The 24,785-nt window shown below is 45.7% G+C and overlaps 1 long non-coding RNA gene across 2 annotated transcripts in view; it reads left to right on the forward strand.

The window, feature by feature from the left end:
- The window catches only part of LOC135055760 (uncharacterized), a 106,090-nt gene that overhangs the window by 78,287 nt on the left and 3,018 nt on the right, over nucleotides 1-24,785 (forward strand). The window contains exon 4 of one of the 2 annotated variants that reach the window (XR_010243804.1): nucleotides 11,828-11,856. The exons of the other annotated variant lie outside the window; for it this stretch is intronic. This is a non-coding gene — a long non-coding RNA (uncharacterized LOC135055760). The remainder of the gene's footprint in view (nucleotides 1-11,827; nucleotides 11,857-24,785) is intronic. 2 annotated transcript variants of the gene reach the window in all.

Genomic DNA, 24,785 nt, shown 5'->3' on the forward strand with positions numbered 1-24,785 from the left:
GAGAACTATTGACTTACTGCACTCTATTCACAAGCACAAAACGCCCGCCCTCCTAATGGCGTTGGATGCGGAGAAGGCATTTGACCGTATTTCGTGGCCTTTCGCCTTCGCAGTTCTCCGTATTATGGGGTTCTCTGGAAAGTTTTACGACGGTATTTCGGCTTTATACCGTTCTCCAACGGCAAAAGTCTCCGTTAACCAAATAACTTCCTCGGGCTTCGGGATAGCCAACGGTACTAGACAAGGTTGCCCACTCTCGCCCCTGATTTTTGCGTTAGTAATGGAACCCTTAGCTGCCAGGATTCGCAGCAACCCAACTATCTCGGGGGTGAGAGTTGGCTCCTCAGAGCACAAAGTAGCCTTATATGCAGATGACGTTTTAATTTCTCTTTCCGAACCTATCCAGGCTTTACAACCACTCCTTTCTGAAATCGGTCTTTACTCCTTATATTCAGGCTACAAAATTAATACGAGTAAGACTGAGGTACTTGATTTTTACATACCAGCTCCCACCAAACGTGTGTTGGAAACGTCATTCCCCTTTCATTGGCATAAACAAAAGATAAAATACTTGGCTATCTTCTTGACACGTAGCCTTCACCAGCTCTTCCAGGCCAATTTCCCCCGCGTTCTAGACCAAATCAAATCTGACCTTCAAGTGTGGTCGTCTCAATATATATCATGGATCGGTAGAATTAACTCGGTGAAGATGAATGTTCTTCCTCGGCTCTTATATCTCTTTCAAACTCTGCCAATTTATATACCTCCCTATGTTTTCAAATTTTTACAATTTCAAACTTCTCACTTTGTTTGGAATGGCAAGCGCCCTAGAGTTAGGTTGAAAATATTACAGCGACCATCGCACGCTGGAGGACTGGGTATTCCCGACTTTAAGAGATACTATTTGGCATCCCAATTGGCTCAATGTGTCCAATGGTGCCGCTCTGATATGAAAAAGGTTTGGGTCAATATTGAAGCTGATGAATTGGGCCTTACCACCACCTCCTCCCTCCTTTGGCTAACTAGAGAGACCCGCCCACGGTCTGTGAGGGCACATCCTATTGTTTCTCGTTCCTTATCTATCTGGGATTTTGCCAATAGGAAATATAAACTGGCCCCCACTCCATCTCCGATAATTCCCCTATTTCATAACCCTGATTTCCCTCCCGGGATGGTTAAAACATCCTTTGCCTGCTGGAAGCGGAACGACATTCTATTTCTTAATGATATCACTAGAGACCTCCACTTTCCCCAGTTTTCTCAGATTCAGGAGAGAGTAGATCTCCCATCCAAAGATTTCTTCTGTTTTCTACAGATCAGACACTTTCACTCTACAAAGGGTAATCTTTTGGTTAATAGGCCCCTTACCAATTTTGAAAATCTTTGCCTACGTCGCTCCTCTACTAAAGGTCTAATTTCTACCTTATATACGTTAATGACTGAGGAAGCCCCCGCCATACAAGACCCCCATGAATCGGCTTGGGAAAAGGATTTAGGTACCCAGTTAGATCCGGAAGAATGGGAGGAGATCTGGGGAAATGCCACCTCAAGCTCAATTTGTGTCAAGGTAAAAGAAAATATTTATAAAATTCTGTATAGGTGGTACTATGTGCCCTCCCGTTTAAGTGCTATGTACCCGAATACCTCAGATAGATGCTGGAGGGGCTGTCAAGAGGAAGGCACCTTTATTCACGTGTGGTGGTCCTGTCCGAAACTAACTGCACTTTGGAAAGACATCACCGCTCTTATTTCACAGATCTTTGAAATCTCCGTCCCCCTCGACCCTAAATTTGTACTACTCCCATTGGGTTTCCCGGCATTAAATAGGCATCAGAATAAACTGATGCGGCACATAATTTCAGCTACTACATGCCAAATAGCGGTAGACTGGAAGAAACCCACTGCACCCTCATTACAAACAGTTCTCTCTCGTATATGGTACATTTATAAAATGGAGTACATGACAAGCTTAATTAATCACTCCGCCTCTTCATTTGGCAGAGTGTGGGGTCCATGGATGGCTTCCCAGAATGCTCAGTCTCCTTTTTTCTGAAACTGCCCAGGCCTGGTATTAATTATTGATATGCCCCCCCCCCCCCTCCGAGGTCCCACCCCAGGGATACTATCATTTTCTCTAGCTCTTTTTTCTCCTTTCTTTCTTCTTTTTTTCTTTCTCTCTTTCTCTTTCAGCTTATACCGGTTCTATGACCGGTTCAGTTGAGGAACTCTTCCTCGTCCCTCACTTATGTTAAAAATGGTTCACTATATGTCAGTTACCAATATAGCATTACTGTTTCTTATTCTGATATTTGTGATTGCATCACCGGTAATTATTTTTTGTTAACGGTATTGTGTTGTGACCAACTCAATAAATTGTTTAAAAAAATAAAATAAAAATAAAAGCCAGTTACAATTTATTTCCAACAATAAATATTTTGTATAAACAGAAAGTATGAATTACTGGTGATTGCTGAACAGAAATATTGAAAATCAGCAGGATCACATAAATTAAGCTTTCCAATAGCAGCAGGGGCTATTAAGCCTTTATTAGAAGAGAAATCTTCATCACAGCAGCAGCAGTCTCTGGAAAAATAATTAATTTTAATTTCACAATTTCTAATTCTATTTTCACCTATCCTTTTTATATTTCATACGGCTGAAAATTTTTAATGAAAACAATAAGTTATATATTAATGTATAAGTTATTAAAATCTCGGTGCACCCCTAGAAACGGCTTCTTTTCTCTGTGTGTTTGTATTGTAGTCTCCCAGGCCAGGGGTAGCACTCGAGTCCCGGACAATAATAAGGTGTGTATATCACACTATAAGTTTGTCAAAAGGGAAAGAGAACAACTACTTCTAAAAAATCCTCACTGGTGAGGGAATATTCTTTGCTCTATATAGAGCCACACTTATGATGGAAAGCAGAAAAGATCGTTAATGGGATATGATTATTTTTACCACCACTTCATCAGTTTGCATATTTTAAAACGAGGAATATTAAGACACTGGCACATCATTCAAACGGACCCTGGGAACCACCAATGTTCTGCTATAGACACAGCCAACAATATCAGAGATGTTATTACAAGATCTGATGTTGGAGTGAAAGAATCTGCAATGGCTAGAACGGAAACATGAGCCCAGATGTAATGCCATCCAAGTTTTCTGGAGGTGCAGGTTGCATGGTTTTGCCTTGTAAATGATTTAAAATAAACATCCGCAGCTTTGGTCAATTCGGGTGGCATAATGCCGGGCCATGGGACATATTGATTTTCTGGCTGCATTAATTGCAGGTTTATGCTCAGTCGAATATTTTAAAGATCCAAGGTCTAAGATCATATAAAATCAAGTATCATCACTTCCGCTTCCGTCTTCCGCATGAATGGTAGCTGAGCAGAGGAGCTCCGCTGAACCACCCACCCGTTTGCCTCCTTCCACGGCTCTGAGCCTCCCATAGTAAGCCCTGACCACCCACTTACCTGCTTCTCCAGGCCCGCTGTATGGAAAAGTATTTTCCAGCTAGGCCTGGCAGCAGAACGTGCACCCGGAAAGTGAAGAACCACTGCACACAAAACAAGATGGCGCTGGACGCTGTCCACCGCCAGCATGATGATGCCCTCCCCCCTCATGGTTGACACAGCTAGTGGGGCAGACCAGGAGGATTCCTCGGATGGAGACTCGCTCCCCGACTCCCTGCCAGCCTCTGAGAAGGTATTATCACCTGCTGACACGCAGTTCTCACACACAACAATGATTAGTGCCATTACAGCTGACATTGGTCCCATGTTTAAACAGCAGACCGCAGATATTCATAAAAAACTGGCTCCGCTTACCCAGAGAGTGCTTACTGTGGAACAAAGGATGGGTGACACATTTGCTGATGTGGCCAACCTTAAAAAATCCACCTCACATCATTCTAAGGAAATCCTGCATCTTCATAACAAGATACAAGGTTTAGAAAATAGATCCAGAAGAGGAAATCTTCGGATCATAGGATTACCGGAGTCCGTAAAAGGCCAACCTTTATTCATTATTAATGTCTCTACCGGAAAGATCTTATTGACTTGGCACTGTGAGGCCACAAGAGGGCGCTAGACCTCGAGCAGTTATTTTCAAACCACTTAATTTTCTACATAAGGAACTGTTCTGGTCAGCGTTCCGTAAGGCCAAACACATATCGTGAGAAAGTAATAAGATTTTAATATTCCAGGATTATTCTGCGGAATTATCAAAAGCAAGAAGGGACTTTGCACCTCTCTGTTCACGTCTTATACAGGAAAATAGGAAATTTGCATTGCACAACCCAGCGCGTTTGTGCTTATTCAACGGCTCTTCTTTCAAGGATTTCCTGACTCCCGCTGACGCAGAGGCCTTTCTTAAGGAATCGTCTAACGAAGAACAATCTCAGTCCAGGATGTCTGACTGTGAATAGACCTTTATTTTTTATCACATAATTTTTTCTCATGGCTAGCAGTAGCAGCTCTCAGTCATGATATATGATGCAAACTGATATTCTCCGGTCTATTATGACTTTGTATTTTTATTTGAAAGCCTTTGCATTGATTTTATCTTCGATTTGGCATGTCACCTCTCACAGATCTCTACAGCTATCCCCTAGGGATGAGCGCAATGGTGGCATCACTGCCTAATCCTAGCCTATTGAGTTCAGAAAATTTGACTCTGATGTTACATATTTAGTTCTTGTTTATTACTTCTTATTCTATGCTACTTATGTTTCATAGCTCAGCGATATAATTAACTGGGTTTTTTTTGGGCCTGTTCTGCAGAAATAATAATAATAATTTTATTTATATAGCGCTCTTTCTCCAACAGGACTCGAGTTGCTTTACAGATATCAAAAACAATGCACATGATACATAGGATTTGAGTAATACAACAATAGACAAGCAACACAGACATAATAGAAAACTTTAAGCACACAGAAAGCATAATGCAGGATTGGTGTAGGCATTTTGGGTAATAACTTCCAAGGGTTGTGTATTCCACCCTCACAAGGTACCAGGTGCGGCAGCCATCTTGGGCGCTCAGCGTAGGATTACCGAAGGTGGAATAGTCCACCCCTAGAAGTGATGACACAAAATGGGGGTGATTTCAGAGTCCTACAGTTCAGAGTAGGGTTCCATCAAAACCATCAGGCCTATGTATTTTCATCCCATCCACAAGTGTACCATATGGGGCAGCCATGTTGGGCGCACTTTGAAGGTTACACTGTGGCAGGTGAGCCATACAAGGGCCAAGTTCATATATGGGAAGACTGACGCTTATGTAGTAGTATGATGTACCCTGCATGTAGGGCACAATGGAAAGGTGTGCAATCAGTGGAGGTAAACATTACAGGAAAAACACATGGTGGGGTGGAAGCGAGCAATGAAGAGAAAAAAAAAAGGGACACAATAGCAGGCAACTAGTGGCAGACGTAGGATTGGGATAACATTTTGATCAGATCGGGAGTACGGGTGGGTAGGAGAGTGTGGGGGGCATACTTAGTACGGGTGGGTAGGAGAATGTGGGAGGCATACTCGGAAGCAATGGGGATGTCCCTGCTGAGCCTGGTGCTGTGCCCCCACAGTTCCCTGTTCATTGTGATAGTTGGGCCCAGGGGCAGACTTGATGTTCTCAGCCAGAGAGGTGGTAAGCCTGGTCTTGGTGTTCTCATGTTTGAGGCGAGGAGAGGCCACATAAAGTTCCAGAGTTTTTTGGTTGTAATGCAGTCCTTCTGTTAATTTGTAAGTTTGTTTGCCTTCTGTTTTCCTTCGGTTTAACACAGGTATAACACTGCTGTTGTTTTGAGCTGCCACTTGATAACTAGCCACTTCATATACTAGCCACTGCAGCGTCCTAATAGACCTGGCGTCCTATGCTATACTGAGTAAATAAGTCTACAAACACAAGTCCTTTCTGATTACAACCCCCTCCCCCACACAGCAACCCTCCCACCAAAAGGTGTTAATCAACTACCAAGTGTGAGGTTTGTAAACCCCAGTCAAACACTATAAGTTTTTGCACACTACAGATATTAATCCACTTAAAACAATTTTCTAAACATGCAATGTAATGTGCAATGGTCTGCAATAATTACCAAGTAGATCTTTACTAAAAAAGTAGCAATGGTCTGCAATAATTTCCAAGTAGATCTTTACTAAAAAAGTAGCAATGGTCTGCAATAATTACCAAGTAGATCTTTACTAAAAAAAGTAGCAATGGTCTGCAATAATTACCAAGTAGATCTTTACTAAAAAAGTAGCAATGGTCTGCAATAATTACCAAGTAGATCTTTACTAAAAAAGTAGCAATGGTCCGCAGTAATTACCAAGTAGATCTTTACTAAAAAAGTAGCAATGGTCTGCAATAATTACCAAGTAGATCTTTACTAAAAAAGTAGCAATGGTCTGCAATAATTACCAAGTAGATCTTTACTAAAAAAGTAGCAATGGTCTGCAATAATTACCAAGTAGATCTTTACTAAAAAAGTAGCAATGGTCCGCAGTAATTACCAAGTAGATCTTTACTAAAAAAGTAGCAATGGCCTGCAATAATTACCAAGTAGATCTTTACTAAAAAAGTAGCAATGGTCTGCAATAATTACCAAGTAGATCTTTACTAAAAAAGTAGCAATGGTCTGCAATAATTACCAAGTAGATCTTTACTAAAAAAGTAGCAATGGTCTGCAATAATTACCTGTTGACGAGAAGGAGAGACAGGAGTCAATTTTGAATATAAGTTGAAGATGTAACTAATGACATACAGGTATAACACTGCTGTTGTTTTGAGCTGCCACTTGATAACTAGCCACTTCATATACTAGCCACTGCAGCGTCCTAATAGGCCTGGCGTCCTATGCTATCATATATACCTTATTAGTGTCTCTATTGAGGATTTTACGCTATTGGGCTCATTACCTCGTTATAGTTAGGTGGCAATAGTGGTGGGTGGGGAGCGTATTACTTACTGTTTCTTATGCTAAGCAATGTGAGGTTGTTTAACTGTTCAGGAAGTGAACCCCATTTTCTAACCGGTTTTCTCTTACTGGTTGTTTTGTTCTTTATCTATTTTCGTCCTTTTTTTTTATTATTTATTTCTTTTCTTGTTTTTTCAATGTTGGTCCACATTTATATGTACATGACTTATTCCATACTTCAATATTGCTCATGCACCATGGGTTTTCGATAACATTCAAAGCTAGCATTCGTTATAGATACACTGACCTACTATTGTTATGTCTATAAAATTTGGTCGCTGGAATGTGGGGGGATTCAACGCTCCTAAAAAACGCAAGTGTGTTTTGTTATATCTCCGCAAATTGCACTTAGATGTAGTTTGCTTACAAGAGACTCATCTCATCCAGAGTGAGGTTCTCAAGCTCAATATTTTAGGCTGGAATGTCATTGCTTCCGCCTCATATAATTCTAAGGCGCGTGGGGTAGCGATAATAGCTAGACAACAACTCCAAATTGATGTGACCGATTTATAGAGGAAGATATGTGTTCTGTCATATAGTCATCAACCAATCTAAGTTCGTTTGTGTCTCGAGCTACGCCCCTAATGTTTATTCTCATGTCTTCATGATGAAGATTATTACATTGCTGCTTCCCCATATTCATTTACCCACTGTTATAGGATGTGAAATGAATCTTGTTTCTCTGCTTCACTTAGATGGACAATCTTTACCAGCCCCCAAGTTAAAACTACCGAAATTGGGTGTCCCAGAATTAGCAAAGAAATTAGATTTGATGGATTCCAGGCGTGTGCTACATCCAACAGACATGGGGGTAAATTTACTAAGATGGGAGTTCTATTTAAGATGGGATGTTGCCAATAGCAACCAATCAGATTCCAGGTATTATCTTCTAGAAGGTGCTAGATAAATGAGAAGTAGAATCTGATTGGTTGCCATGGGCAACATCCCATCTTAAATAGAACTCCCATCTTAGTAAATTTACCCCATGGAGTTTTCCTGCTTGTCAGCAGCGAGAGGAACAGTGTTGAGAATAGACTATATTTTAATTTCAAAATTTCTGTTACCTAAACTTGCTTCAGCTAAGCTTGAACCCATAACTATTTAGGACCATGCTGTAGTTTGGATAGAATTGCACACTGTTAGTGAGAGGAGGACCTTTATTAGATGACGCTGCCCCTCTTCCTTGACTAACTCTGCTACCTTTTAAAATGTAGTTTTTCAAGCCTGGGATGACTTTGGATCTATTAACTCAGAAACTAAACTCCGTAATCCAGTTCTTTTCTGGCAAGCATTTAAGTCTACGATTTGGGGTGTTATTATTGCACATACGACTGCTCATAAGAAAAAAAGATCTTCTGGCATACACTTCTGGGCAAGATCTACTTTTAGCTCATTTAAATCTCACCCTACGCTACAGTCTCGTAAGCCCAAAAGCAGTTTGAAGGTATTTTTATTAAATTAGAAGCCTCTTATACCTTTACTCGAAATTGTAAATCATACAAATTTGCGAACAAGTCTAGTAAGTTGATGTCCAATTTACTAAAAGGTCGACAGGCACCTTCAGTTATTTTCCCTCTGACGACAGGTACAAACTCCCTGACTACATCAAATTCTCAAAGTGCACAGGTTCTACAACACTTCTATAGTACTCTATATTCTGCTCCACATCCTCCCGTTATCACAGGAACATCATTTTGGGATAATCTACCTTTACCGCAGTTGCCTCAAGATATGGGCGATGTTTTGGTGCAGGCTATCACCATAGATGAAGTCACATCTGCCATTTCTCAACTGAAACAGGGCAAAGACCCCAGCCCAGACGGGTTTACAACAGACTTCTATAAATTATTAGCACCTAAGATTATTCCCACCCTGGTGGTAGTCTTCAATTCCATCCTGGAGTCTGGGACACTACCATTATATTATAATACGGACAATATTTAGAGTACTCCTCAAACCAGGTAGGAACCCTTCTGATCCGGGTTCATATCGGCCAATTTCTCTTTTAAATGTTGAATATAAACTTTTGACAAAGATCCTAGCTAACAGATTGAAACCGCTCATGCCGTCCCTCATACATAGTGATCAGACAGGATTAGTTGCGGGCAGAAATCTTATGGCTAATGTCCGTCGTCTTCTGGTTGCGGTCGGTGGGTCCCAGTCAGTGGCGGTTCTTTCCACGGGCAAGCGGTACTTTTGCCCGGGGCGCCGCCTTCCGGAGGGCGCCGCACCAGGGCAAGATCCGCCACTGTGCCCCCCGCAGTGCCCTGCTGTGCCCCCCCCGCTTTGAAGGGAACCAGACGCGTAGAGTCTAGTTTCCCTTCATTGAGAGGACCTTAGTTGTGCGGTGCGCGATGACGTCATCGCGCACCGCACAGCAAAGGTCCTCTCCATGAAGGGAAACTAGACGCTACGGTCTAGTTTCCCTTCATGTAGAGGACCTTTGCTGTGCGATGCGCGATGACGTCATCGCGCACCGCACAGCATAGTGGCACAGACACTAGGGGTCATAATTGACCTCTAGTGTCTATGCTGTTCTATGGGAGAGACGTAATAACGTCTCTCCCATAGATTGAAGAGAGGAGAAGAGCGGCGCCGCCGACGGATGTGGGTCTGCAGCGGTGTGGATCAGGAACGGGGATGGTAAGTATACTTTTTATTTATTTATTTTCTTTCTTTCAGCGTCGTGACCACGCCCCCATTTGAAGCCACGCCCCCATATTTTGTCCGGGGCGCCACAAGACTAAGAACCGGCCCTGGTCCCAGTGCGCCATGTCGGCTACTTCAAGAGCCATTCTTTCTCTCGATGCTGAAAAGACATTTGACATGGTGCACTGGGACGACCTCTATACTGCTTTATCCTGTTAATCATTTCCACAAAAATGTATACTTTTTTCTTCAGAGACTCTACTCAAATTCGTCGTCCTTTTATGTAACGGTCTCCTCTCAGACCATTTTCCGATACAGAGAGGTACTAGACAAGGGTGCCCTCTCTCTCATTATTATATTTTCTAGCACTTGAACCCTTGGCTGTAGCCATCAGACATTCTCCATTGTTTCAGGGTATCGCAATTGGCAGATGTGACTTGAGGGTGTTATTTGCTGATGACATGCTCTTATTTTTGTCCAACCCGGAACACTCGATCCCCCTAGCCTTAGATATTATTGATAAATTTGGTGAGATCTCTGGATACAAGATTAATGTCTCTAAATCAAAATTACTAAACGGTAAGACTCCATTCTTGCCACATGCAAAAAATATAGCAGATATTAAAATTTGTATCCTCCCACGTTAAATATCTCTGAATAAATATACCAAATGATTTAAATAACCTATATAAATTGAACTATAATCCCGCTATAGCAAAATTGGAACAATCAATGAAAAACTGGCATGATCTTCCTTTGAGTCTCTTAGAGAGGATTGAAGTGTTCAAGACAGTCCTACTGCCTAGATGAACTTATTTTATGCAGCTGCTCCCCCTTAAACTGACAACGAAAGATATCAAGTGCCTCAATTCTGCCTGCTCTAAATTTCTCTGGCGGTCTAAGAAACCTCGAATAGCTTCCAGGAAATTGAACTGTCGTAAGCCTGATGGTGATTCTGGACTTCCAGAATTAACTCAATACTCTAGAGCGCTTTTTCGTATAGCCCTTGATTGGTTAATGGAACGTAGCACATATATTGACTATAAGTTAGATTGTGAAGCATTCACACCATATTCCCCAGGAGCCCTTTTACAAACCTCACGGTCACTGCTACCTAAATTTATTTATACTAATCTACTATTTAAATACATTTATGATGCCTGGCATACTGTAAATCAGGGATGGGGAACCTTCAGTCCTCCAGCTGTTGTTGAACTGCACATCCCAGCATGCCCTGCAACAGTTTTAGCATGGCCAAAAAGCAAAACTGTAGCAAGGCATGCTGGTATGTGTAGTTCAACAACAGCTGGAGGACCGAAGGTTCCCCATCCCTGCTGTGAATGCTAACTTACGCAGGACCAATATTAGGAAAGAATGGTTACCGATTTGGGGAAACCCTGCTTTCACACCAGGGATTGAAAACCCAGCATGCCAAAGGCTCATAACTAATGGCCTCAGAGTGATTGCCCAGGTATTTGACCCTGGAGGCGGAGTCAAATCTTTCCAATCTCTGCAATCAGAATTTAATTTACCAAGCAATAGTTTATTCGCACTCATGCAACTTACTCACTCTGCTCTGTCCCTGCCTGTCTGGTTAGACACGGACGGGTCCTCGGATGTCCTTCAGCCAATATGTACCTCCTATAGTAATAATAAATACAAACCCAGGATCTTATATGCTAAATTAATGCGACCTTTATCCTTAAAACTACAGAAACCAGTATGTGAGGCGTGGTTGACAGATATTCCACACATAACAAATGAGACTTTTATTTAAACGCCATAATACGGTTATGCGCACTATACGTACTTCTGTTTTACAGGAAATACATGTAAAGACTGTTCATAGGGCATACGTTTCACAAAGTCAACGACAACATTATATAGCTAAGGAGTCCGGAAAATGTCCAAAATGTTGTGCATCCTCTGCTTCCATATTCCATAATCTTTGGTCCTGTGGACATGATTAATAATTTTGTGGCAATATTTTTTAATATCTTAATAACCCCTTTTACTTACACACTTCTCTAGACGTGATTCCATTACTCTTTGCCAATTTTGACTCTTGGAATTTAGATACCACGCAGAAATGTATGATCCCTTTTTTGAAGGTTTTTGTAACTGTTGCCAAAAAAGTTATACTTAATTCATGGATTGTCATGGACGACTTATTGATGAGATACATGTATTTTGACAGATATGAACTCGCATCTGATCCTCAACGAGGTACGGCAAAATTCCTTATGGGGTACTTTTACTTCAACAAAAACACGAGAAATGCAGAATCACATCTATGCAGGGATAGATACCCCTCGACAATAGGTTATCTCCATCTCCACATGAGTAAATTACTAACGTTTTTTAGGAATTTCGAATTACTTTCTTTATTACCTCTTGCTGGGCCTGCTCTGGGTGATGATCTCGTACTTTCTCACATTGCACTAAGGTAGCTTATATTGTTGCAATTATTAATGCTAGCTTATTTATGATACATGACATAAATATACCGCATGGAGACAAACTTTTCCTTTTTTGTCCTTTGGTATGACTCAATGTACCCTTATGCAATGTTGTAAGATACATGGTAATGTGAGACCGACTATCTTTATTTGTATAATTTTATTTCTATTTTCTATGTTTTCTGTTTCCCCAAATCCTCCCCTCCCTCCCCCTTCTTCACTTTTCCCTATTCTTTCCCTTTTCCTTTGCTTTACAAAAATTTGTTGTTTTTCTAGTTATTTGGTACTGTTTCTGCTGTGGGGTACACTGGGCTCCACAGGGAATGACATTGGGGTGTAGAGTAGGATCTTGATCAGAGGCACCAACAGGCTCAAAGCTTTGACTGTTCCCAGAATGCCCAGCGCCGCCTCCTCTATAACCCCGCCTCCATGCACAGGAGCTCAATTTTGTAGTTTGGTTCCATGCAGTAAGCAGGCATACACCAGGGGGGCTGCTCCAGCAGCCCTGAGAGAAGCTTTTAAAGTATATTGAAGACTTCAAGGGCTGCAGCAGAGACACTGACTGTGTTATATGTCAGTCAGACATCTCCTGCTGCAGCTCCATCACCTCCCCCAGCGGCGATGTATACTCCCGCGCCCTGGTTGCCGGGTACCTACAGCGGAGGCTCCGGTTTTCTTCCAAGTTAGTCACACACATGACCGCTGTTCTCCCGGATCACATGGCCGCACTCAGGGAGAAGGTAAGGGGTCCCCTCGACGGGACCCGCTGTAAATTGCGATCCCGTGCGGCAGGTGTGGACACTGTTGTATTACAGGGACCCCACTAGACCACCAGTGTATGGACACAGGTCGGTTTTCTCTCATAAAACCGTTTTATTAAGCCCCCAGTACCCGGTGGTGAAGTCCAGCAGGGGGATAAAGCTTTGACCTGTAGCCCCTCCCCCAGCCCCAGGGCGCCATTTAGAGTAAATGTTCCCGTCCTGGAGCTTCTCTCTCTCTCTCTCTCTCTCTCTCTCTCTCTGCGTTTGGGCGCCATTATAGCAAGCAGAGCTGATCCTGGGACTGTTTGGGCAAATCCCTGTAAAGCCGCCTGCCTGTCAGTGCTGTGCATTTTACAGGACACTTAAGTATTCTACATGTCTGCTGACAGTGTTAGTTAAGAAAAAGTGCATTTAGTTAGGGTTATGCAGTACAAGTACTCTGTGATATACATACAGTCTTTACTATGCATTGTTATATCTATTAAGTGTATAACTATACATAGTACTACTCTGTATTCAGTCCAGTGCAGTTTTATTGCATGTCATAATTTCTGCATTGTACAAACTGTTACACTGTGTGTGTGTGTGTGTGTGTGTGTGTGTGTGTGTGTGTGTGTGTGTGTGTGTGTGTGTGTGCGCATATAGGCCCTCATTCCGAGTTGATCACTTGCTACTTTCGTTCGCAGCGCAGGGATTAGGTAAAAAAGCGGCACTTCTGCGCATGCGTATGGGGCGCAGTGCGCACGCGTGACGTACTTTCACAAAAGCCGATGCAGTTTCACACAAGGTCTAGTGACGCTTTTCAGTCGCACTGATGGCCGCAGAGTGATTGACAGGAAATGGGTGTTTCTGGGTGGTAACTGACCGTTTTCAGGGAGTGTGTGTAAAAACGCAGGCGTGTCGGAGAAAAACGCAGGAGTTGCTGGGGATACGTAGGCGTGGCTGGCCGAACGCAGGGCGTGTTCGTGACGTCAAAATAGGAACTAAACAGACTGAAGTGATCGCTAGCTAGGAGTAAGTCACGAGCTACTCAGTTACTGCACAATCTCTCTTTTTGTAGCAGTGCTGCGATCCTTTCGTACGCACTTCTGCTAAGCTAAGATACACTCCCGGAGGGCGGCGGTTTAGCGTTTGCATGGCTGCTAAAAGCAGCTAGCGAGCGAACAACTCGGAATGAGGGCCATAGCTGCTGTGACCTCCATTTCGTGTATCTCATTCAGATTGCTATCCCTATATTCTATAACCTGAGGGGGCTAAGTGTGTCAGGTTTATCATAATTTAGGCAGTTCACAGGATATACTCAGTGTGTATTTTTCTCTGTGATTTTTAGTCCCCATATACAGTACCTCTTGAATTCCCTGTTTGTGCTGATACACTGCACAGGGGGTTCTTGTCAGGTATTGTGCTGCTAATATTGTACTGTGTTGCCTTGCATTGAGCTTTTGATTATGTCAGCTACAAAGGGCAACGGAGCTGGGGCTGATCCCACATTGCTACAGACACTTTTGAGGAAAACATAGCAGCTGAGAGTTCAGGTTCTGGGGGTTTCTTACCCCCCAGTGGGACTGTAGCAACGGGGGTGCAAAATTACTCACCTTGGGCTACCTTCTCCACGCTATTGAATATGCTGGTAACTAGACTAACGCCCCCTATAGGACCACATGTGCCGGTACAACCGCTTATGGTCCCCACGGTTAACCCGCCGTGGGCAGATCAACTGTCCAATCAGTTGCAGCAATTGAACTGACTGCTCAAAAGTCTAACCCTCACCCCACACGCCAAAGACCAAGGGGTCCTCTAAGCGGGCAATTACTTCCTGACAATCCACCAATGTCCCAGACACCTCGTCTGATGAAGATGGCGTTTATATGGATTCCACAGATTCTGATCCTGATTCTTCTGATGGGGAAGTTGTTTCGCAGGTGCATGTTCCTGACTTGTTAGAGGCTATCAGGCTAATTTTTTCGGGTTGATGATGAACCGGAGCCCGACACTGCCCCTAAGAAACCAGACAGGTTTAAACGTCAGAAGGTGGTTAAACAAGTTTTACCTCACTCTGAACATTTAGTTGATATATGTCAGGAGTCCTGGGAAAATCCAGGAAAGAAGTTCATGCCTCACAAGAAGATGCTGGCTCGCTACCCCCTTGCAGCGGAGCTTAGTAAAAATTGGGAAACACCCCCGCCAGTGGATTTGCAAGTGGCGCGACTGGTAGTATCCTCAGCTCTGCCTGTAACTACCGTCACGTCCTTGAGAGAGCCGATGGACAAGCGTGTGGAGGGTTGTTTGAAGGCAATCTACACCCTAAACGCTACGGGGCATAGGCCCACTATTGCAGCAACATGGGCTGTTGAAGCGTGGGCTCAGGAGCTGGAGGCGGCATTGCCTTCCAATGCTTCTGATCATGCTAGACAATGCCTGTCGTATATTGTTACAGCGTCTCATTACGTTAAAAAGAGGCGGCTTCTGATGCTGGTATTCTGGCGGCCAAGGCTTCTAATTCGTCTATTTTGGCTCGCCGAATTCTCTGGTTACAGTCCTGGTCTGTGGACATGGACTCTAAGAAAACCCTGGAGGTACTCCCCTTCAAAGGAGACATTCTTTTCGGAGAAGACCTCAACAAGGTAGTGGCTGACTTAACATCTGCTAAAACAGCATGTCTTCCTAGTACTGCTCCTTCAGTGCCGAAGGCTAAGAGTACTTCCTTTCGTCCTTCAGGGAAAGCAAAAGGTCAGGCGTACCCAAAACAGGTTCGCACTTCCAAACCCAATAAGCCCAAACCCAAACGGCCCTGGGCTGGCGTCAGCCTGCTTCCAAAACGGACAAGCTGCTGCATGACGGGGCAGGCCTCCCTCTGGGGGATCCCAGAGTGGGGGGCCGACTTCTAAGGTTTACCCAGGAATGGTCGAAGACCATTTCCGATGCCTGGGTACGGGAAGTCGTCACTCGAGGTTACGCCGTATCCTTCAAGAATCGTCCCCCTCATCGATTTTGCCTGACAGACGTCCCTTCGGATCAGGTGAAGGCAAAAACTCTTCGGTGGTACAGTCCCTCCTGGACACAGGAGTGGTAGTACAGGTGCCTCTGGCTCAGAGAGGCAAGGGGTACTATTCACTGCTGTTCCTAGTCCCGAAACCGAATGGGTCTTCCCAGCCCATTCTCAACCTCAAGTCCTTGAACAAATTTGTGAAGGTCTCCAAGTTTCGTATGGAAACTTTTTGCTCTATTGTTCTGGCCTTGGAGCCTAGGAACTATATGGTCTCACTGGACATACAGGATGCTTACCTGCATATTTCCATTGCAGTGTCGCATCAGCAGTACCTGAGGTTTGCGGTTGGCAACCTCCATTACCAATTTCGGGCATTACCTTTTAGTTTGACCACGGCTCCGCGAGTCTTCACCAAGGTCATGGCAGTAATGATGGCTGTACTCCGCCTTCAAGGGGTCAGGATCCTACCGTACTTGGACTACTTGTTGATCCTGGCAAATTCCCCAGAGATTCTCCTACGCCATCTGGATATGACTATGCAGTTTCTGCAAGCCCACGGGTGGCTCATCAACTGGAAGAAATCCTCCCTGGTCCCTGCTCACGTTGTTGGACACTCACAACCAGTGGTTGTTCTTGTCTCAGGAGAAAGTCCTGAAGCTTCAGGACAGGATTCGATGCTTCCCATCTCGTCCGCAAGTGTCGATACATTTGGCAATGCAAGTGCTAGGTCTCATGGTGTCGGCTTTCGACATGGTGGAGTACGCTCAATTCCATTCCCGCCCTCTCCAGAGGCCGATTCTTGCCAAGTGGGACGGCCTGCCTCACCGGATCAGGTCTCGAATGATCTCATTGTCTCCGGAGGTCCGTCTGTCACTGAGCTGGTGGCTTCAGGGCCAACGAGTGAGCAGGGGTCATCCCTTCTGGATCTCCAACTGGGTCCTTCTGACGACGGACGCCAGTCTGAGGGATTGGGGCGTGGTGTTGGAGCAACACTCCCTACAGGGTCGGTGGACCAAGGAGGAGTCTCTCCTCCCAATTTTAAACATTCTGGAATTGCGGGCGGTGTTCAACTCATTGAACTTGGCCCAGCATCTAATACAGAACAGACCTGTTCAAGTACAGTCGGACAACGCCACCACAGTGACGTACATTAATCATCAAGGCGGCACTCAAAGCCGCATGGCAATGAGGGAAGTATCACGGATTCTTCAGTGGGCAGAACACCATCTGCCAGACATATCGGCAGTATTCATTCCGGGGATCCTAAACTGGGAAGCAGACTTTCTCAGTCGTCAGGGCGTACATGCCGGAGAGTTAGCCCTCCATCCAGAAGTGTTTCAACTCCTCGTGGACATGTGGGGCCTTCCAGATGTGGACCTGATGGCATCTCGACACAATCACAAGGTTCTGGTCTTCGGAGCAATGACAAGGGATCCTCAAGCAGTGTTCGTGGACACACTGGCAATTCCATGGAACTTTCGGCTGCCATACGTGTTCCCTCCAGTGTCACTCTTGCCCAGAGTAATAAGGAAGTTCAAGCAAGTGGGAGGAATCCTACTTCTGAATCGCTCCAGCGTGGCCCAGACGTCATTAGTTCTCAGACCTTCAGGGTCTCTCGATAGAGCGCCCCATTCTACTTCCGCAATGCTCAGATCTCCTCGTTCAGGGCCCCTGTGTATATCAGGATTTAGCCCGATTGGCTTTGACGGCGTGGCTCTTGAAGCTTCCATCTTGAGGGCCAAAGGATTTTCTGAGGTGGTCATTCAAACCATGTTAAAGGCCCGGAAACCGGCTTCTGCTCGGATTTATCATAGGGTCTGGGATTCTTACTTTGCTTGGTGCGCATCTAACAATCATGACGCTTACAAGTTTAGTACCGCCAAACTTTTGGCCTTTCTACAACAAGGCCTGGACTTGGGCCTTCGTCTGGCCTCCATCAAGGTTCATATTTCTGCCTTGTCGGTTTGGTCTCAGAGAAAAATTGCAAACTTGCCTGATGTACATATGTTCACTCAGGGTGTGTTGCGGATTCAACCTCCTTATGTCCCGCCGGTGGCTCCTTGGGACTTGTCGTGGTTCTGGAGGCGTTGCGAGGGTCTCCATTTGAGCCTCTTGAATCTGCAGACCTTAAGTGGCTTTCTCTTAAGGTATTGTTTCTGCTGGCTATTGCCTCTGCTAGACGAGTGTCTGATTTGGGTGCCTTGTCTTTTAGGTCACCATATCTGATTTTTCACCGTGATCGGGCGGTTCTTAGAGCACGTCCCGGGTATTTACCTAAGGTGTTGTCTTCTTTACACCTTAATCAGGAGATTGTGGTTCCGGCCTTTGCCTCTCCTGATTTGTCTTCCAAAGAACGGTCTTTGGAAGTGGTACGGGCTCTCCGTATATATGTTAAGAGAACTGCCTCCATCAGGAAGTCGGATTCTTTGTTCTGTTTGGTTTTCACAAATGTGGCTTGCCTGCTCACAAGCAGACCCTGGCCAGATGGAATAGAATGGTGATTGAACATGCTTATGTACAGGCTGGCCTTCCAGCTCCTGCTACCATCAAGGCCAATTCTACTCGGTCGGTTGGACCTTCTTGGGCGGCCCGCCGTGGTGTGACTCGTTGAACAGTTGTCACGATCCGGGTATCTGGACGCCATTACTTACCCTTCAGATGCCTCCTGAGGCTGGCTCAGCGTTCCAGGACCGGATCCCATCCGTTACACTGATGTCCACATTCCTGCCTCCTCTCCTGTCACTCTGAGACGCGGTCACCGCGGCGCCATGTTACATCTGGAATGGCGTTCCCCGCGGCCTCCGCCGCTGTCCCTGAGTTCCTGCATGCAGAGTGTAAGAGTGGCGATTACGTCAGCCGCGGCCTCCGCTGTGCCCGCGTGGTTTAGATGTGCAATCATCAGTCTGGCGCCTCCTGTCTCCTGTGGCCGGCGCCGCCATTGCTGTTTCAATTCTCACATGGATTACAAACCAAACTTCCCTCCAAGTGTCTGCATGGGTGCAGCCATCTTGGATTTTGTCATCTGATCATTTCCACCAATCTGCTGTCTGTATTGTTAATCTGCATAATTGCCTAGCCAATCCCTTCCTTGCTGCAGGTATAAATATGCTGTGCCTGAGCAAGGAAGGCGTCAGTGCTTTGGTTGTCAAACCTAGTTCCAGTTTGTCTCTCTCCTGTGGTTGTTTTCCAGGTTCCAGTTCCTATCTCCAAACCTCCACTAAAGAGACCCGCACCAGCATTCGACCTGCGGTGTAGCGTGACTCTCCTATCCTCATTGGATTCATCTGCTTCCAGCTACAGAACCACCTGCTTTCAGCATCCAGCTTCCAGCAGAGGTCAGCTCTTCTTAAAGTGCCGGTACCCTTTTCTGCATATTATCATTTATCACCGGCATTATAATTTCACCGCTCTCAATCTCCAAACATCACTTCATATTTCATCGCTCTCAAGCTACATTTATTATTTGACTGGTTCCAGCCAGTACCCACTCCGTGCCAACATCAGTCTGGTTCCAGCCAGTACCCACAGCAGCCGTTTTATCCACAGCAGCCCAGCTTTTCCTGGAACACCAGCTGGTACGATCCGGGGCTATCTCCATTGCTACAGTCGGGCCTGGTAAGGACTTTCCAACTAGAAGATTATAAGAACTATCTCACACTACCAGAGCCCTGTGGCCCTTGCCACCCTGTAGTACCCAGGAACTGTATTTATTCTCTGCTGATTTTTATGTTTTCTTTTTACTACTGCTGTGTTACGGAGTTTTGTCATAAATAAACATCATTGACTTTTATCCTGGTTGTCGTGGTCACGCCTTCGGGCAATTCTGTTACATGTTACTTACATGTCTACGGGTCTGATACAACCTCCCAGGTTCCACTATACCTCAGCCCCTACAACTGAGGCTGCCTCCCGTCAGCTCGGGCCCTCAGTTGTGACAGTAAGCACTGACCATATGAATCCAGCCGGAGACCAGGATCAAGCGGCCAGGCCGATGCAAGAACTGGCAGCCCGACTTGAACATCAGGAGGCTGCACAGGGCCACATCATCCGCTGTCTCCAGGATCTCTCTACTCGGCTGGATGGGATTCAGACAACCCTCCGTGGATCAGACGCGTCCGGTGCGTCAACCACAGTGACTCCAGCTATAACCCCACCCACCTTACCCATTTCTGCTCCACGTCTTCATCTTCCAACGCCAGCAAAATTTGACGGATCTCCAAGATTCTGCAGGGGATTTCTCAACCAGTGTGAGATTCAGTTTGAGCTACAACCTGGCAATTTTCCCAGTGACCGTACAAAAATTGCCTACATTATCTCTCTTCTCAGTGGCTCAACCCTTGATTGGGCATCACCATTATGGGAGAGGTCTGACACCCTGCTATCCTCCTACACTGCATTCGTGTCAACATTCAGGCGTATCTTCGACGAGCCAGGCCGGGTAACTTCAGCTTCATCTGAGATTCTCCGTTTACGCCAGGGATCACGTACTGTAGGACAATATCTTATACAGTTCCAGATCCTGGCATCCGAACTGGCATGGAACGACGAGGCCCTGTATGCTGCATTCTGGCATGGCTTATCTGAGCGTATTAAAGATGAGTTAGCTACGAGAGATTTACCTTCCAAGTTAGATGAGCTAATCTCACTCTGCACGAAAGTTGATTTACGTTTCAGAGAGAGAGCAACTGAGCGTGGAAGATCATCTGCTCCAAAATCTTCTGCTCCTCCTCCTCGCCAACTTTCACCATCTAAAGATGAGCCCATGCAAATTGGCCGTTCCCGTTTAACTCCTGCTGAGCGCCGAAGACGTCACTCCGAGTCTCTCTGTCTTTATTGTGCAGCTCCGTCTCACACCATTAATGCCTGTCCCAAACGTCCGGGAAACTCCAAATCCTAGCTCGCCAAGGAGAGGGCCGGCTAGGAGTAATGATCTCCTCTCCATCTCCTCATGATTGTAATCTCCCAGTCTCGCTTCAAGTTGCTCAACGTTATCGGAACGTCATTGCCCTCCTTGATTCCGGAGCAGCTGGGAACTTTATTACCGAAGCCTATGTTAAACGGTGGTCCCTACCCACCGAAAGACTTCCTTCATCCATCTCCTTAACTGCCGTGGATGGCAGCAAGATTTTTGATACAGTTATTTCTCTAAGGACTCTACCAGTTCGTCTGAGAGTGGGAGTTCTTCATTCCGAACTTATTTCTTTTTTTAGTGATTCCAAGAGCCACACATCCTGTGGTCCTGGGCCTTCCATGGCTCCGTCTTCACAATCCTACAATTGATTGGACGACTACGCAAATTCTGGCATGGGGTTCCTCCTGTGCTGAGACATTTTTGTTTAAAGTATTGCCTGTCTGTTCTTCCTCCCCCCGGTCGTCTGATGTTCCACCTCCTCCATATCAAGATTTCACGGATGTGTTCAGTAAAGCTTCTGCTGATATTCCTCCTCATAGAGAATGGGACTGCCCGATTGATCTCGTTCCAGGGAAGGTTCCACCTCGAGGCCGAACTTATCCGTTGTCTCTGCCTGAGACGCATTCTATGGAGGAATACATTAAAGAGAACCTAGCAAAGGGGTTCATTCGACCTTCTTCTTCTCCAGCCGGCGCAGGCTTCTTTTTTGTAAAGAAGAAAGATGGTGGTCTGCGGCCGTGCATCGACTACAGAGGTTTGAACGACATTACCATCAAGAACCGCTATCCTTTACCCCTGATTACTGAGCTCTTTGATAGAGTTAGCGGAGCTACCATCTTCACAAAGCTGGACTTGAGAGGTGCATACAATCTCATCCGGATCCATGAGGGTGACGAGTGGAAGACCGCCTTTAACACCCGTGACGGACATTATGAGTACCTCGTCATGCCCTTCGGATTGAGCAATGCTCCAGCTGTCTTCCAGCATTTTGTCAATGAGATCTTCAGAGACATTTTATACCGTCATGTCGTGGTCTATCTAGATGATATCCTCATTTTTGCTAACAATTTAGAGGAACATCGTTTTTGGGTAAAAGAGGTTCTGTCCCGTCTCCGTGTCAATCATCTCTATTGCAAATTAGAGAAATGCGTCTTTGAAGTCAAGTCCATTCCATTTCTAGGTTACATTGTGTCCGGTTCCGGACTAGAGATGGATCCTGAGAAACTACAAGCAATCCAGAATTGGCCGATACCCTTAACCCTCAAAGGGGTCCAGAGGTTCTTAGGGTTCGCCAATTATTACAGAAAGTTTATACGAGACTTTTCCACCATTGTGGCGCCTATTACTGCTTTAACTAAGAAGGGTGCTAACCCGTCCAAGTGGTCTGAAGAAGCTACGCAAGCTTTTCATCTTTTAAAACAGCGGTTCATCTCAGCACCAGTTCTGAAACAGCCCGACATCGACTCCCCTTTCATCTTAGAGGTGGATGCCTCCTCCGTTGGAGTAGGAGCAGTGTTATCTCAGAGGGCTAAAGATGGTCATTTACACCCTTGCAGTTTCTTCTCCCGGAAGTTCTCCCCAGCTGAGCGCAACTATGCCATTGGCGACCAGGAGTTGCTAGCCATCAAGCTCGCTCTAGAAGAGTGGAGGTATCTGTTGGAGGGAGCTTCTCATTCAATCACCATACTTACAGACCACAAGAATCTTTTATATCTGAAAGGCGCACAATGTCTCAATCCTCGTCAGGCCAGATGGGCACTTTTCTTTTCCAGGTTCGACTTTAAGCTCCAGTTCTGTCCGGGCTCTCAGAATCGCAAGGCCCATGCCCTTTCCCGCTCATGGGAGCAAGAAAATGAGTCAGAGTCTTCAGACAAGCATCCTATTATAAATCCGTTGGCATTCTCCACGGTAGGGATGGACTCTACGCCCCCACCAGGGAAAAGTTTTGTGAAGCCGATGCTAAGGAAGAAGCTCATGCATTGGGCCCATGCTTCCCGTTTTGCCGGACATACAGGTATCCAAAAAACCCTGGAGTTTATCTCTAGGTCCTATTGGTGGCCAACTCTGAAAAAGGACGTCATGGAGTTTATTGCATCTTGCCCAAAGTGTGCCCAACATAAGGTATCCCGCCAGTCGCCTGCGGGGCAACTGGTTCCACTATCCGTTCCCCGTCGACCATGGACCCATTTGTCGATGGATTTCATTACAGACTTACCCATGTGCAACAAGTTCAATACCATCTGGGTGGTAGTTGACCGGTTCACCAAGATGGCGCACTTCATTCCTCTCACCGGTCTTCCGTCAGCTTCCAAGTTGGCTCAAGTATTCATACAAGAGATCTTCCGACTCCACGGTCTTCCTGAAGAAATTATCTCAGATCGAGGAGTTCAATTCACAGCCAAATTCTGGCGAAGTTTATGTCAAGTCTTCCAAGTCAAGCTAAAGTTTTCCACGGCTTACCATCCTCAGACCAATGGTCAAACTGAGAGGGTGAATCAGGACTTGGAGGCCTTCCTCCGCATCTATGTGTCTTCCTCTCAAGATGACTGGGTTCAATTACTTCCCTGGGCCGAGTTCTGTCATAACAACCAGTATCATTCCTCATCTTCTTCAACACCATTCTTCACTAACTTTGGATACCACCCTAAAGTCCCTGAGTTCCAACCGCTTCCAGCAACTTCTGTTCCAGCAGTGGATATCACCTTGCATCAGTTTGCAAATAACTGGAAGAGTGTACGATCAGCTCTGTTCAAGGCATCGTTCAGGTACAAGAAGTTTGCGGATAAGAAGCGTAGAGCAGTTCCTGCTCTCAAGGTGGGTGATCGGGTATGGTTATCCACGAAGAATTTGAGGTTAAGAGTTCCCAGTATGAAGTTTGCACCTCGCTACATCGGTCCTTTTAAAATTGAACAAGTCATCAATCCTGTTGCTTACAGACTTCAGTTACCTCCCTTCTTAAAAATACCCAGGACATTCCATGTTTCCCTGTTGAAACCGCTGATCCTGAATCGGTTTCATTCCTCACTTCCTCCAACTCCGAAAGTCCAAACTCAACGAGGCGTTGAGTATGAAGTGGCCAAGATCCTGGACTCACGTCACCGTTACGGTCAACTACAGTATCTTATTGACTGGAAGGGTTACGGCCCTGAGGAACGCTCATGGACCAATGCTTCTGATGTCCATGCTCCTGCCTTGGTCCGGAGATTCCATTCCAAGTTTCCTCAAAAGCCAAAGAAGTGTCCTGGGGCCACTCCTAAAGGGGGGGGTGCTGTCACGATCCGGGTATCTGGACGCCATTACTTACCCTTCAGATGCCTCCTGAGGCTGGCTCAGCGTTCCAGGACCGGATCCCATCCGTTACACTGATGTCCACATTCCTGCCTCCTCTCCTGTCACTCTGAGACGCGGTCACCGCGGCGCCATGTTACATCTGGAATGGCGTTCCCCGCGGCCTCCGCCGCTGTCCCTGAGTTCCTGCATGCAGAGTGTAAGAGTGGCGATTACGTCAGCCGCGGCCTCCGCTGTGCCCGCGTGGTTTAGATGTGCAATCATCAGTCTGGCGCCTCCTGTCTCCTGTGGCCGGCGCCGCCATTGCTGTTTCAATTCTCACATGGATTACAAACCAAACTTCCCTCCAAGTGTCTGCATGGGTGCAGCCATCTTGGATTTTGTCATCTGATCATTTCCACCAATCTGCTGTCTGTATTGTTAATCTGCATAATTGCCTAGCCAATCCCTTCCTTGCTGCAGGTATAAATATGCTGTGCCTGAGCAAGGAAGGCGTCAGTGCTTTGGTTGTCAAACCTAGTTCCAGTTTGTCTCTCTCCTGTGGTTGTTTTCCAGGTTCCAGTTCCTATCTCCAAACCTCCACTAAAGAGACCCGCACCAGCATTCGACCTGCGGTGTAGCGTGACTCTCCTATCCTCATTGGATTCATCTGCTTCCAGCTACAGAACCACCTGCTTTCAGCATCCAGCTTCCAGCAGAGGTCAGCTCTTCTTAAAGTGCCGGTACCCTTTTCTGCATATTATCAT

The sequence above is a fragment of the Pseudophryne corroboree genome, chromosome 3 (assembly GCF_028390025.1).
Source record: "Pseudophryne corroboree isolate aPseCor3 chromosome 3, aPseCor3.hap2, whole genome shotgun sequence".
Taxonomy (NCBI): domain Eukaryota; kingdom Metazoa; phylum Chordata; class Amphibia; order Anura; family Myobatrachidae; genus Pseudophryne; species Pseudophryne corroboree.